This window comes from Phocoena sinus, chromosome X (genome assembly GCF_008692025.1).
Source record: "Phocoena sinus isolate mPhoSin1 chromosome X, mPhoSin1.pri, whole genome shotgun sequence".
Lineage (NCBI taxonomy): Eukaryota > Metazoa > Chordata > Mammalia > Artiodactyla > Phocoenidae > Phocoena > Phocoena sinus.
This window is the reverse complement of record NC_045784.1, coordinates 65,887,938-65,902,402: the sequence shown is the minus strand read 5'-3', so window position 1 is coordinate 65,902,402 and position 14,465 is coordinate 65,887,938.

Below are 14,465 nucleotides of genomic sequence, written 5' to 3'. Positions count from 1 at the left end.
GCACAGTTTGAAGCCAAAAGGCAATGTTTATCTAAAGTTACACAGTAAGTTTGTGAACAATTAGAAATCCCTTCCCTTTAGCTAACCCTCTCCCCTACTAAGCTATACCTTTTCTTTTCCTCTGCTTAGAAAAATGAGAGGTCTGACAAGCATTTTAATGACAAAGCAGGTAAGTCAAGTTGTAATTGGCTCTAATTACCACTTCCACAAGCTGTAACCTCCTTTATCTTTTGCCCAGGGGCACTTTCAGAGCTGTGTTTCTTACTGCTTCTGGAACTCCGCAGAAAATGAAAAAACATGTTTAAGGATCTGATTCTTATAGCTTTGTCACCTGATTGGGTTATATATTATACATGACAAAACACCAAGGTAAATATAAATCCGCTTTTGTAAAGTCAGCTTTTAAGCAAATAATTGGTAACTTCCCGTTTGATTGTTCATAACTGTAAAGCCCAAATTAGGCCGATATTTAAATTGTCTGGTCTGGACAAAGTTTATAGTGAGTAGGAGGCAATATTTGTTTATATTGACTCTTACATAACAACGCATATGGCATAGTTTTTGAGATGTAGGTTTTATAATAGTCAAATCTTGTGACAAAAACTAATAGAAGAGTGAAATAGTGATCATTTTTTTCTGTAGCTGCTTGTCCCCACCTGCCAGTAGCAAAGCAGGTAGAAGCTTGTGTCTGGCCCGCTGAATACATTTCAATGAAAACAAAACCAAACAAAAAAGAAAAAGAAACATGGTTAATATAAATCATTTGAGGTATTGTTCGTTCATTACCAGCTCTTGGTAGGTTTTCAATAACATACAGCATAGAGGTTGGCCTTCAAAGGCTTTAGTGATACAGGCTTGCTTGGACCCTATCCTTAGCAAAGTAAAACTATTTTTCTATTAGCAAGTGATTCTGTCCTCTCTTCCCATATCTTGCACACTCCACCGTATGTGCTAAGCTCAAATGAAGTACCTGCCTACAATTTTTTTCCCTTTCTCCAAACTATCATCTCCCCACCCCTCACCACACACACACCCCTTTATATTCTAATACCTCAGTGTCTGTGTAGGGGAATTATAGAATTATAATTTATAAATTATCATTTAGAATTATAATTTATAATTGTAATTATAGAATATTCTATAATTATAGAATAATTATGGGATAATTATTCTATAATAGAATTGTAATTTATAAATTATACTTTATTATAATAAATTATACTTTATTATAAATTATACATTAGAATTATAATTTATAATTATAATTCTATAATTATAGAATCATACGGTGCTAAAGATGGTAGGGGTCTTAGAGACCCTGTAGCCTATCCCTCTCTCTTTATAGTCGGGAAAAACAAAGGTCCAGAGAGGGGAAGAGATGCCCAAGGGCACCCACGTCTTCTAGCCTCTATTCCACTTCTCATTCCACTCTGTTCAGATACTTCCTATTACACTTGTATTCCAATTCAATTTTTTTTCAATCATCTGTCAGACCACGTTAAGCGAATTTTCAGAATAACTGGTACTGAACTAAACTTTAAAATGAGAACTGTTTGTGGGAAGTAGAGGGGTATGTGAACCAAGATGACGGAAACAAATTCCTGTGTGATAACTGTACAATGGGATCTTTATTTGTTTCTTCTTTCACCACACTCAGCACAGTTTAGACCAATAGGATCTGGAAGCACTGTTCTACTTTCTGGATCTCAGTGTCCTTCAGAGCCAAGGATGGAATAATTCAGCCTTCCTCAGATGAGGTAGATTGATGTACCAAGTACTTCAAAATCCTCTATTTCAAATGAGAAATGCTGCTGTATTCACAAGGGAACAAAACAGAAAGCTCTGTGTTAGTGTAGTGACATCTGTCAGGATAGGGGCAACTAACTATTCTTGAGTTATAGAGATGTGCCAGAAGGATCATGAATAGTCATATTTCCAAAGAACTAAGAAACAGCAAAATGATCTTAATATGCTAGAATTTGGGAGCCAGGTTCTATTTTTATAAACTTGGACAAGTTACTTCACCTCTCTGAATCTTCTCTCGCATAGCAATATTTATTGAATGCCTATTATGTGTCAGGCACTATGACTAGTCACTTTTATAATTGTGTTTTACAGATGAGGAAATAGGTTTAAAATAATTAAATTATTCACTCAATGTCACATGACTAACTGGAAGAGGCAGGATTCTGTTTTTGCCATTGAACAAGCTTGTTTTCAGGGCACTTCCTTCTGTCTCTCTTCGGTGCTGCCTAGAGGGTTTAGCTTTATCCTTTCATTTCCTTCTGTGATCCAAATAGAAGTGTCTGAAAAATCCAGTGTGAGTACTTTGAAATTCTTGTTTTAAGATATCAGAACTCATTTTTAATACAGTGGCTTCCTCACAAGTCCAATTAGGCACCAATTGAGAATCCTAAAGATAGAACTATTCTGAACTAAGTTTATTTTTCATTTTTCCACCTGGTAAAGTCTAGGTACCATTCAAGCAAGGCCTTAAAAGAGCTAGAATATGGACATGCAGAGATTGAGGAGAAGGGCATCTCAGAGGAAACAGCAAACACAAACACATGTAGGCAGCAAAGAACAGAACTCAGGGTAGTTCTAGGAAATGCCATGCTTCTGTACTTGTGCACAGAAGGTCAAAGCCCCATTTAAGCCAATAGTTTCTGGAATACACAAATTGTAATTAAATGGCATGGTAGGCTGAATAATGATCCCCCAAAGATATCCACCTCCTAATCACAGAACCTGTGAATGTTAAGTTACTTGGCAAAGGAGAATTAAGATTACAGGAATTAAGGTTGCTAATCAACTGATCTTGAAATGGGAGCACCCCCTGGATTATCTGGTGGGTCCAATGTAATCAAAAGGGTCCTTAAAAGTGGAAGAGGGAGGCAGAGGTAGAGTTACAGGCAGGTGTGACAAGGAGGTTCAGAGAGATGCAATGCTGCTGGCTTTGAAGGTGGTTGGAAAGGGTCATGAGGCAAGGAATGTGTGTGGCCTTTTTCCTGGTGGTGCTGGGAAAGGCCAAGGAGAAGAATTCTCACCTAGAATTTCCAAAAGGGAATGCAGCTCTGCCAACACCTTGATTTTAGCCCAGTGAGACCTGCATCAGACTTCTATCCTACCTGCCGAACTGTAAGATAATAAACAGGTGTTGTTGTAAGCCACTAAATTAGTGGTGATTTGTTACAACAGAAACAAGAAACTAATCAAATGGTTATTTGTGTGATTACTTGATTAATGTCTTGCTCCCCTGCTAGATATGTGAGCTCTTTAAGGGCAGAACCCTGTCTATTTTGCTCACTTTAATATCCTCAGCACCTGACACAGAAAAAGTATGAGATAGTTTGATGAATTGGTGTGTGAATGTCTTGGTGGTCATATATTACCTGAGAAAATTATGGCAATGTCAATACCATCAATGTCTGTTTCTGTGTCCCTAAATGTATATGTATGTCTGTTTCTCTGCCTTTTTCTTTGGGTCTCTTTGTCTTTCTCCTTCCCCTTCTTTAGTCGCCCTTCTCTCTTCCTGACTTCTTTTTTTTTTTAACATAAATTTATTTATTTATTTTTGGCTGCGTTGTGTCTTTGTTGCTGTGCATGGGCTTTCTCTAGTTGCAGTGAGCAGGGGCTACTCTCCATTGCAGTGCTTGGGCTTCTCTTGTTGCGGAGCCTGGGCTCTAGGCATGCGGGCTTCAGTAGTTGTGGTGCGTGAGCTCAGTAATTGTGGCTCACGGGCTCTAGAGCGCAGGCTCAGTACTTGTGGCACATGAGCTTAGTTGCTCCGCGGCATGTGGGATCTTCCTGGGCCAGGGCTCGAACCCATGTCGCCTGCGTTGGCAGGCGGATTCTTAACCACTGCGCCACCAGGGAAGCCCCTCTTCCTGACTTCTGTCCCTATTTCTTAATTGGCCATAACAAAGAACTGCAGTACATCTTGTAATTCTCTATTATATTTATGGAATAAGGTCATATTATCTGTTCATGGTTTTTAAAAAGAAATAAGTTATATAGTTCATTGCACTGAAAAAATTGCTTTCTACTCAAGGGCCCCCTTCATTTATTACCTGTTTAATCAACATCAGTGGGTGAGTGACCCTTGATAGAAGTTTCTCATTTCTAACTTAGGAGGGTGTATAGAAACCAGGGGCAGAAACATCCCACAGAAGCTATGCCTTTGTACCTGATGGTGGGAACTCATTCCCTGATTGCATGGCCCACATTAGCTAGATAACATAATTTCCTCTCTTCTGAGAGGAAATTGTTTGACCTTGTGTACTTAGAAGAAATTGGATCCCCCCTTAGGATCAGAATTATTTAGTCTTTTCCCTGGTTCCATCTGCCGGCTACTGAGTTTGATCATAAAGATGTTTAATGTTTGAATGGTATGCACTTGGAATCCTGAGGAAAGCATTGGGCCTATTGTTAATCCACAAAGCTCAGCCTGTTCCATGAAGTAGAATGGCCTACGGAAAGGTAAAACTTTTGGTGGGAAAGTTCTTGAAATTTCTAATGTTCAAGAACATTTAGGAAAATCTTCATTCCTAGAATTGAAAGGACCTGTGCTAGTCCAGAGCTTCTCAAATTTTAACGTATGTGCAAATCACCCAGGGAGCTCATTAAACTTTAGATTCTGATACAGTAGGTCTGAGGTAGGGTCCAAGAATTTGCATTTCTAACAAGCTATCAGGTGATGTTGATTCTTCTGGTCCAGGGACCACACTTTGAGGAGCAAGAGGACAGCGGATCTAGGACAATCAGAGCTAGAGTATCTGCATTCTGCATAGGGGAACCAGAAGGTGGTCATTTCTAGAACCAGAGCCTCACAGAAGGTGTCTGAGCGCCCCTCTCCTTTCAAGCAGATGGAGGGCTTAGGTCTCTCATATGCTGGGCCCCCAGAATCAGGGGCTGAGGCAGAGTACAGCGAGTCTGGCCTTCCCTGTGTGTGTGTGTAGGGGGTTAAGGAAAGTGAGGCAAGCACGTGTATTACGGTATTTAACCCTAGCTGCCACAGAGACAAAGCTCAAAAGCTCAGCCAAAGTACTTGCCTGACCCCTTGCTGTATGCGGGCACACATACTGAAAGACAATTTGAAAACCATTATTGAATGAATAGAAAAATGTCCAGAGTGATATACACCAGAATGTTAAAGATGATAGGGAATTTTGTTTTCTTATTTTTTTGCTAATCTTTATTTTCTGATTTTTCTGTAGCAAAAAAATACTTGTATAATTTTGAAAAGCTACTTTTAAAAAAGGGCACATCTATCACTTTTACAATAAGGAAAAAGGTTTGCCAAAAGCAAAACAAACCCAATCATGTCCTGCATGTGCCTTTTGCTTAAATAATAATAATAATCTAATACTTATCAAGTACTTACCATACTCTAGTTACTGTTCTAAGTGTTTTAGAAATATTATCTCATTTATTACTTGCAAGAATCCTGAGGTAGGTACCGTAATTTTTCCCATTTTTCCATTGAGAAAATCGAGGCACAAAGAGGTTAAGTGACTTTAATTAATTTTAAATAAAAATGGCAAAGCCAGAATTTGAACCCAGGCACTAATGGCTACAGAGCCTGTGCTCTTAAACATTACTTTATATGACCTCCATTAGAGTACATACATAGCATCTTTTTTAGACCTCGAAGTCTCTGCTACCCTAAAAATAAACACAAAGTGTTTTTTATTTACTTCTTCCTCAAGCCATGGCCCTATCTCCCTTCTTCTCTTTTCTGCTAAACCTCTTGAAAGCGTGGTCTGTACTTGCTGCCTACAGTTCCCCTCATCATTCTCTTCATTCCTCAGGTCCAGCAATATGCCTTCTACTCCTACTCCTCCACAGAAGATATCAATACTTTCTTGACAGGAACCCATGATATCCTAATCACCATAACCATATAACTTTTTCTCAAAAAGAAAAGCCCACAACTCTATGGACTGGAGCCACAACAAAGTCATGATCTCTAAATTCAGCTGTCTAGAAACCCTTCTGTGTCCCTAATCAGCTGCCTACTACCTTCCTCTCCATGCTCAGGAGATGGTGCCTCCCAGTTCACTTTGAATGACAAGAGCATCAAGTCAGAACTTCTTGACCACCTTTCCACCCAGTCTCCTTCAAAAACTTACCTTTCCTTTTCCCTTCTCTCGTGTTTCAGTGTCTCCCTTCTGTCAATAAATGAATTCTTCCACCTGTGCTATGGAGCCAAGTTCCTCCCTCTTCCTTAGAGATTTGGCTCCATCCATCATCCCCTCTTTCTCCTATACCTTCCTTCAACCTCCAGCTCCCCAACTCTGATCTCTTCCTGATGCGATAACTGCAGTAGCCTCTTGGTTGGTCTCCCCACCCATACAATCCATCTTCCACACTGCAGTCAGAACGTTCTTATTAAAACACAAATCTGACCATGTTACATTTCCTTAGGTTGCTTCCCACCATATAGCTCATATAGTACATTCGCCACTAAACTAAAAGTGATCAAAACTGCTAGAGGGCTCAGCCTCATTAGCCTAGGAGTTCTGCCCTTCCCATCCAGATTTGCCTTGAGGAGCAGTGTGGGTGCGGGGTCGGGAGTGTGGGGCGGGCGTTGGGGTGGGGACTCGTGATTGTTTTCTCTGTCAGTTAGCCTCAGGGATTTGAGTCATTACTGTGCAATCACCATATTACACTATTACACTGTAAGCCCCCACCCTGTCAAGTCAAGTCAAGTCAAAGAAAATTTGTTAGCACCTACTCAGTACCCTGCACTGTGTTGGATATGATAAAAAGTTATAGAGAACTTGCTGGTCTGGATCCCGGCATTAAGAAGCCTATGTATGTGTGTGTTTATGTCCCGTTTATGAAGTATCTTTGTGCCAGGCACTATCCTAGGTTATTTGCACCCATAATGTCATTTAGTCCTGTATTATTGCCACCTTTTTATAGATGAGAAAACTGAGCCTTGCCAAAGGTCACAGAAGAAGAACGTGGAACACACGGGTTTCAAATCCAAGTCTGCCACCTGCAAAGCCCCTTCTTTTTCTTTTATGTCACTTCTTGCAACCTGCTTGGAAAGATAGAGCTGATGATCTTGATATGAAGACAGCACACTGGAGCAGTATACGATCACATGGTAATGTGTGGTATAGGTAAAAACAAAATGATGTGATACAAAGAGTCTAGGATTGATGTTCAGTAAACTATGGAGCCAGTTTTGATTCTGTCACTAATTAGGTATGTGCCTTTAAATATATTACCCTCTTTGGGTGTCAGTCTCCCCATTTGAAGAAATGCAAATGGTTTTTAAACAAATAGGAAGATGCTTAATCTCAGTCATAAAATGCAAATGAGCTAAAACAAATACAATTTTCATCTATGTTTCATTGGCAAAGATAAAACAATTGTTTATTTTGTTGACAAGATCATGGGGAAACAGGCACCCTCATAAACTATTGGTGGTCGTATAAATTGGTACAACCTCACTGAAGGATAATTTGGCACTATCTACTGAAATTTAAAATGCTCATCACATTTGTCCCAGAACATTTCACTTTTAGAAATTTGTCTTACAGATATACTCACATATGTGCACAAAGATATATGTTTAACTATATTCACTTGAATGTTGGTCATAGTGACAGAAGACTAGAAACAACCTAAATGCCCATTGATGGGGGACTGATTAAATACTGTAATGGCCTCAAGGCACTATAGATAATTATACATGCCCACTGTAGAAAAGTTAGAAAAATATAGAAGATAAAGATCATAAAAACCTACTGCTCAGAGACAAGCGCTCAACATTTTGTCTCCTTTACCTCTATTATTTTTTCTATTCATATTATGTATGTATGGTATATTTACATAATTGAGATCATAGTGTAATACAATTCCATATTCTGCTTTTCCCTTTAAATTATCCTGAGAGAATATCTCTATGTCATTAAAATATTTATCATGGACTGCAGAATGATTGATCACATAATGTACTGTAATTTATAGCTATTCTTCTATTGTTGGAAAGTTAGTTTTCTTTTTCTTTTATAAATAATGTTGCAAAGAACATCGATTGCATTTTAGAAGAATTACTGGGTCAAAAAACATGAAAAATGTAAAGTTCTGGATTTATATTATCAAGTTGCATCATCAGTATTTTCTCAACAGCAGTATATGATTGAAACTAGTTCTCTGCACCCTTGCTGGTTTTAAGTATTATTATATTTTAAAAAACTTTCTTAATTTCATAAGAAAAATATATTTCATTATTTTGCATTTCATTAGTTACTTGTGAGGTTGAAGTATGTTGCTTATGATTTTTACAAGTTGTATATCTTCTTTTGTGAATTGTCTATATATTTTCTTTACCCATATTCTATTGGAAGCTTAGTGTTTTTGTTATATATTTGTATGGGTCCTATAGTCAGTATGTTAATGATAATAACTTTTTAAAATTTTGTGGCAAATGTTTCCCCAGTTTTTTTAAGCTTTTAATTTTATTAATTATTTTTATATTTAGCAGTTTACAAACTTCTTGATTTTTTTCCTTAATGATTCCATCCTTTACTTGTACGTTTAGGAAGTTCTTTAAGAACTAGAGAAATTTGGACATATTGAAAGGGAAAGGCTATGTGGAGGAGTTGGAATCAAGCGTGCAGAGGAAGGACATAACTTTCAGAGATGGAGGAACACTATCTGAAAGAGGAAGAAAGGAAAAATGAGTCTAAAGCCTGCTTGAAAAAGATTAAAGGAGACCTAAATAAATGGAAAGACGTCCCATGGTCAGGGACTGGAATATTTAATATTATTAAGATGGCAACACCCCCCAAATTGATCTACAGATTCATCACAATCTCTATCAAAATCCCAGATGGTTTCTTTGTAAAAAATTTACAAGCTGATCCTAAAATTCATATGGAATTGCAAGGGGCCCAGAATAGCCAAAACAGTCTTGAAAAAGAAGAACAAAGTGGAGGACTCCTACATCATGATTTCAAAACTTACAAAAAATCTATAGTAATTTTGATTGTGTGGTACTAGCATAAGGATAGACACATACATATATGGATAGAATTGAGAATGGAGAAGTAAACCCATACATCTATGGTCAATTGATTATCCACAAGAGTGCCAAGACTATCCAGTGGGGAAAGAATAGTCTTTTCAACATACGGTGCCATGACATTTAGTATACACATGCAAAAGAATGAAGTTGGGTCTCTACCTCATCCCATATACTGTGTCCAGAATATATAAAGAAATCATTTTTTTCTTTTTAAGTCTTTTATTTGTTTCTATTTCATCTTATACTCTTTTTAAAAATTTATTTTACAAACCCTTGTGTCGAGGGCTGACTTTCAATAGATTGCGGCAAGGGAGCTGCTCTGCTACATACGAAACCCTGACCCAGAAGCAGGTTGTCTACGAATGGTTTAGCACCAGGTTCCCCACATATAAAGAGATTTTATAATTCAATAATAAAAAGACATAAAACTCTATTAAAGATGGACAGATAATCTGAATAGACATTTCTCCAAGAAAAATATACGAATGGCCAATAAGCACATGAAAAGATGCTCAACAGGAAAATGCAAATCAAAACGACAGTGGGATGCCATTTCACATCCACTAGGATTGCTACAATAAAAAAAGATGGAAAATAACAAGTGATAGTGAAGATATGAAGAAATTGGAACCCTCTTACATTGTTGGTGGGAATGGAAAATGGTACAGCCTCTTTGAAAAAGTGTTTGGTTGGCAGTTTCTCAATTGGTTGACCATAGAAGTACCATATAACTCAGCAATGCTATTCCTAGCAATTCTATTCCTATAAAAAGAAATGCAGTATTAACACATGCTGCAATATGGATGAACCTTCAAAACATTATGTTACATGAAAGAAGCCAGTCACAAAACACCACATATTCTATGATTCCATTTATATGAAATGTTCAAAATAGGAAAATCCATAGAAACAAAGTAGATTAGGGGGTCACCAGAGGCTGGGAGGAGGAAGTAATGAGGTTTCAGAGTTTTTGTTTGGGGTGATGAAAAATTTTGGAAATAGAAAGTGATGATGGTTACATAACACTGTGAATGTAATTAATGGCCCTGAATTGTACACTTGAAAATGGTTTAAATGGCAAATTTTGTTATATATATTTTACCACCATAAAAAATTCAAAAAACTGTTTTCTTTAAAAGGCCAGGACTTCCCTGGTGGTCCAGTGGTTAAGAATCCACCTTCCAATGCAGGGGACGTGGGTTCAATCCCTGGTCAGGGAACTAAGATTCCACATGCATGGACAACTAAGCCCGCATGCCACAACTACTGAGCTCACGCACCTCAACAAGAGAGCCCGCATGCCGCAAACTACAGAGCCCACGTGCTCTGGAGCCCTGCGCCACAACTAGAGAGAGAAAACCCGCATGCCACAAGTAGAGAGAAGCCCGTGTGCCACAGCGAAATATCCTGTGAGCCGCAACTAAGGCCCAATGCAGCCAAAAAAATTAAGAAAATTTAAAAAAAGAAAATATACAAATGGCCAATAAAAGAAAAAAAGAAAGAAAGAAAGAAAGAGGCCAAACTAAACAATACCAAAAAATGAATGCTAGGAAACCACTACTAGATGGCTTAGGTCTTAGTAAAACATGAGGGAGGTTTCATCTACAGAGAGAGACCGGAGAATGCCTGATCTGGAACAGTCTGGAGCTGAGAGCTAGAGACGAATGGAGATTTGTAATATCTCACATGAAAAATGCAGTGTTTGCCACCTATTTTCTTGATAAGAATTCCTTGGGGACTTAAATATACAGATCAGTGATTCTCAAAGAGTAGTCTAAGGATTCTTGGGGGTCCATGAGGTCCTTTCTTTCCTAATTACAGATCTAGGAGAGGCTAGATTTTCTCCCCATATTTCAGCCACAAGAACATATAGCAACAAATTGAATGCAGAAGCAGATATAAGAATTCATCTGTCTGCTATTAAGGCAGACATCAAAGAGGTTTGGAAAAATGTAAAATAATTCCACTCATTAAATTTTTGAGAATAGAGTTACTTTTTTCATAAAAATGTAATTTATGTTAATGTTAATGGGTTTGTTATTTTAAATGAATTATTAGATAATTAAAATTGCTGAATTTTAATTTCTAATATGTTAAATACCAATAGCTATGATCCAAATAAATAAAAGCTCTTTGAGGTCCTACATAGTTTTTAAGTTTGTAAGGGCTCCTCAGATCAAAAAGTTTGAGAAACATTGATATAGATAACCAAGCCTTTCAGCTGGAAATTCTGATTTAGGAAGTCCCAACAGAGCCCAGAGTCTATTTTTAGACAATTTTACCAGATGCTTAGAAGAAAAGTTTGGTTAATACTAAGCCAATATAAAGCTGTTTAGATGTTAGGGATTTTTATGATAGGCTACGGTGAATGCCAGACAGACTCAAAACTAAATGAATAAAAGGCCTGTTAAGTGGGAAAAGCCTGGTCTGTTTGAGACTGATGTGACTGTATTTGTAGTGGAGTCATTTGATGACCCAATTTTCATAGCTTTACCTAGCAATGTTGGCAATCCAGAAGCAGAAGCAGAGAAAGTGGGCACTTTAAACTGAGTTGGATGGAGCTTTGGATGTGGGCTCTCCAAGTTATTCTGTCCTGTATATATACATGACATTCAGATTGTACATTGAGGAGGCTGTGCCCTGGGTTTATATTGGAGGAGAATTGTGGGATCTATTGGGTGTGGGTATAATAGCTTAAGGGGCAAGCATGGAGAAACCTATAGGATATAGTGTTAGGTGAGGTTAGGATGGTATGATGGGTTTTGGAAACTTGGAACATTTACAACTGGTGGGACACAGGGAAATTGGAAACAGGACAAGTATGCATCTGCCACCACGAGTTTACTAGGAGTCTAGTGTGTGGCATGTTAAAGAGGACTGGGATGGGGCTCAGAGTGCATGACTATAAGGAAGAGAAATGAAGAAGGAGGGTTCTGGATATGTGGGACCCGGGTGAGGCTGTCTATTCATGGTGCGGTCATGGGAGCCTGCAGAAGGGAGTCTCCTGTGACCATAGGATGCACTGCTAAAATATAACTAAAATAGAAGTTGGATGAGGGCTGACAGATTCTGTTGGTTTGCTTCATTAGGTACATTAGACAGTGGAGTTTCCAAGTGGGTACTCTCATTATGTGTTCTTAGTAAGAGGTTGGCATGTGTATGGCATGGCTGTCTCATGTACCACCTTACCTTCTGGTACCTGTCCTTTGTAAAACCCCAGCAAAATCATACATATGGAGAGGGGGTGGAGTGATGCATATGTTCTTTCTGAGATATTTCTTCAAATTAATACTGCTACTAATAAATAATGAACTAAATGTAATAGCGATAGCAAACATTTATTGAGCACTTACTATGCACCAGGAACTGTGCTAAGCACTTTACACTTTCAATACATTATCTGATTTAGTCTTCATAGCAATTGCCCTTGAGGTAGGTTCTGTTTTTATTTTCACCTTACAGGTGAAGACCCTGTGGCTTACTACAATTGAGCCACATCACATTCTCATAGTTTTTTGATCATGCCTAACTCCTTCCTGCCTCTGGACTTTTACATATTCCTGTTCTCTATCCCTGGAAAGCTATTCCTACCCTCCTAGTCACCCTTCAGGTCTCACTGTAAGAATCACTTTTTCAGGAAGCCTTCCCCTAATCCCCTTAAAAGGTTATGCCTGCCTTGCTATATACTCTCATAGCACCTTGCACTCTTTCTTTATGGCACATGTTACAATTTGTAGGTTTACTTGTTTATGTCTGTCTTCCTGACTAGACCATATCAGGAGGAGAGGAACTACACCTGTCCTATTTACTGTTATGTCTCTAAAGATGAAAATATGCTCAACAAATACTCGTTGAATTAATGAATTAATTAATGAATTTGTTCAGGGTCAAAGAGGAAGTAAAGGAATCTGGATATAAAACAAGGTTGGTCTGACGTCAGGACCTGAAGAACATGTTATCTGCATGTCTTGTGCTACATTGCAACGATAAGGAACAGAGCTGAGCCCATACTTCGTCTGGGAATTGGAAAGAGATTTAGAGGAGCAACAGCCTGTGCTGGGTTGCAAGAGTTGGGTATCTCTGCAGTTGACACCAGAGCCCTGGCGTAGAGGCCTATTAGAAAGGTCTTCCATTTTCTCTTTTGAGAACAGAGGGAGCTCTAGGAATGACAAACTAAATTATGTTCTGTTCCTCCTGCTGAGCAAGGAAGTTAGTTAGATGACTGACCGTGAACGTGTCTTTCCAAAAGAAAGTGTCCTTCCTCACTGATCGCTTTCTCCCTAACATCCCACATTCCTCCTCAGCAGCTCCCTGTTCATGAAGTGCTGGGAAAAGGCAATGCAGCTCCAACTACTCCAGAGAGAAGGAAAGCAGCAGTCCCCGAAAGTCAGCTGAAGAGTCAGGGAGAGGAAGGCTAAACCAAGTTGCTTTAGGCAACTTGGACAAAGCCTGTGTGACTTGAGGCCCCACTAGAGCCCTAAGCCTGATGGATTTCTGACTATGTAGCCAGGGATTCAGTGGCTGAGCACCACAGTGACTTGAAGGTAAGATAAACTTGGGTTCTTTTATTATCTTAAGCCTTTGATTAAAGTCCTCTGGGGAGGGAGTCTGCTCTGATGGTTCTGATAAGCTCCTTGTGTCTGGGCCTGGTGGGTTCAGTCTCTGATTGTTTTTTCAGCATGAACAACATTTGGCTGTGGCAGTAGGGGTGAAAAGAGGGCTGGAAGGGAGGGGAAGGAGAGTCTTGTTGCCATCAGAACTGCTGTCAGGGTTGGCCCTGGGTTGAGCTTTGTGCAGAACCACTGAGCAGTGAAGCCAGCCCAGCTCTTCCCTCCCCTCACTCCTACCTCACTGTTGCCAAACTTACAGCTATCTCTTAGATGATAGGAGTCAGAGATTTCACACATAAAATCTATGTCTTTGAGAAAAACAAAACTAAACTAAAACTCTGTCAAGGTTTCACACAGGATCGCAGTGGCCACCAGTTCTTATGCCAAATGTTTTGAGGCTGTGGAAACTCCTAGGGTAGTGGTTCCTAACATGTTGGGGGATCCTCTGAGAACCAATGGAAGATCAAATGTACACACACATAAAATTTTGCATACTGTTTTGGGAGTTCAGGTCCAAAGGGCCTTCCATGGACCATTAAGGACCTTGTGAACCCCAAGTTTGGAAACTCTGGTGTACAGTGTTTTTCTTGGCCTGGAATAGCAGTTGTGTAGCACTCCTAGGTCTTATATCCTCTTTCTCCTAGGACACGATAGGTGCCCAGAAGAAATCTGGGGGTCCCGTGGAGTATGTAATTAGTAAATAATGCCACCACATTCGGTCACTTTTATTTAGCATTCACCCTGTTCCATCCAAATGATGCAATATCCTTCTCAAGACTTTGTCTAGCCTCTGCTTAAACACTTCCAGTGAC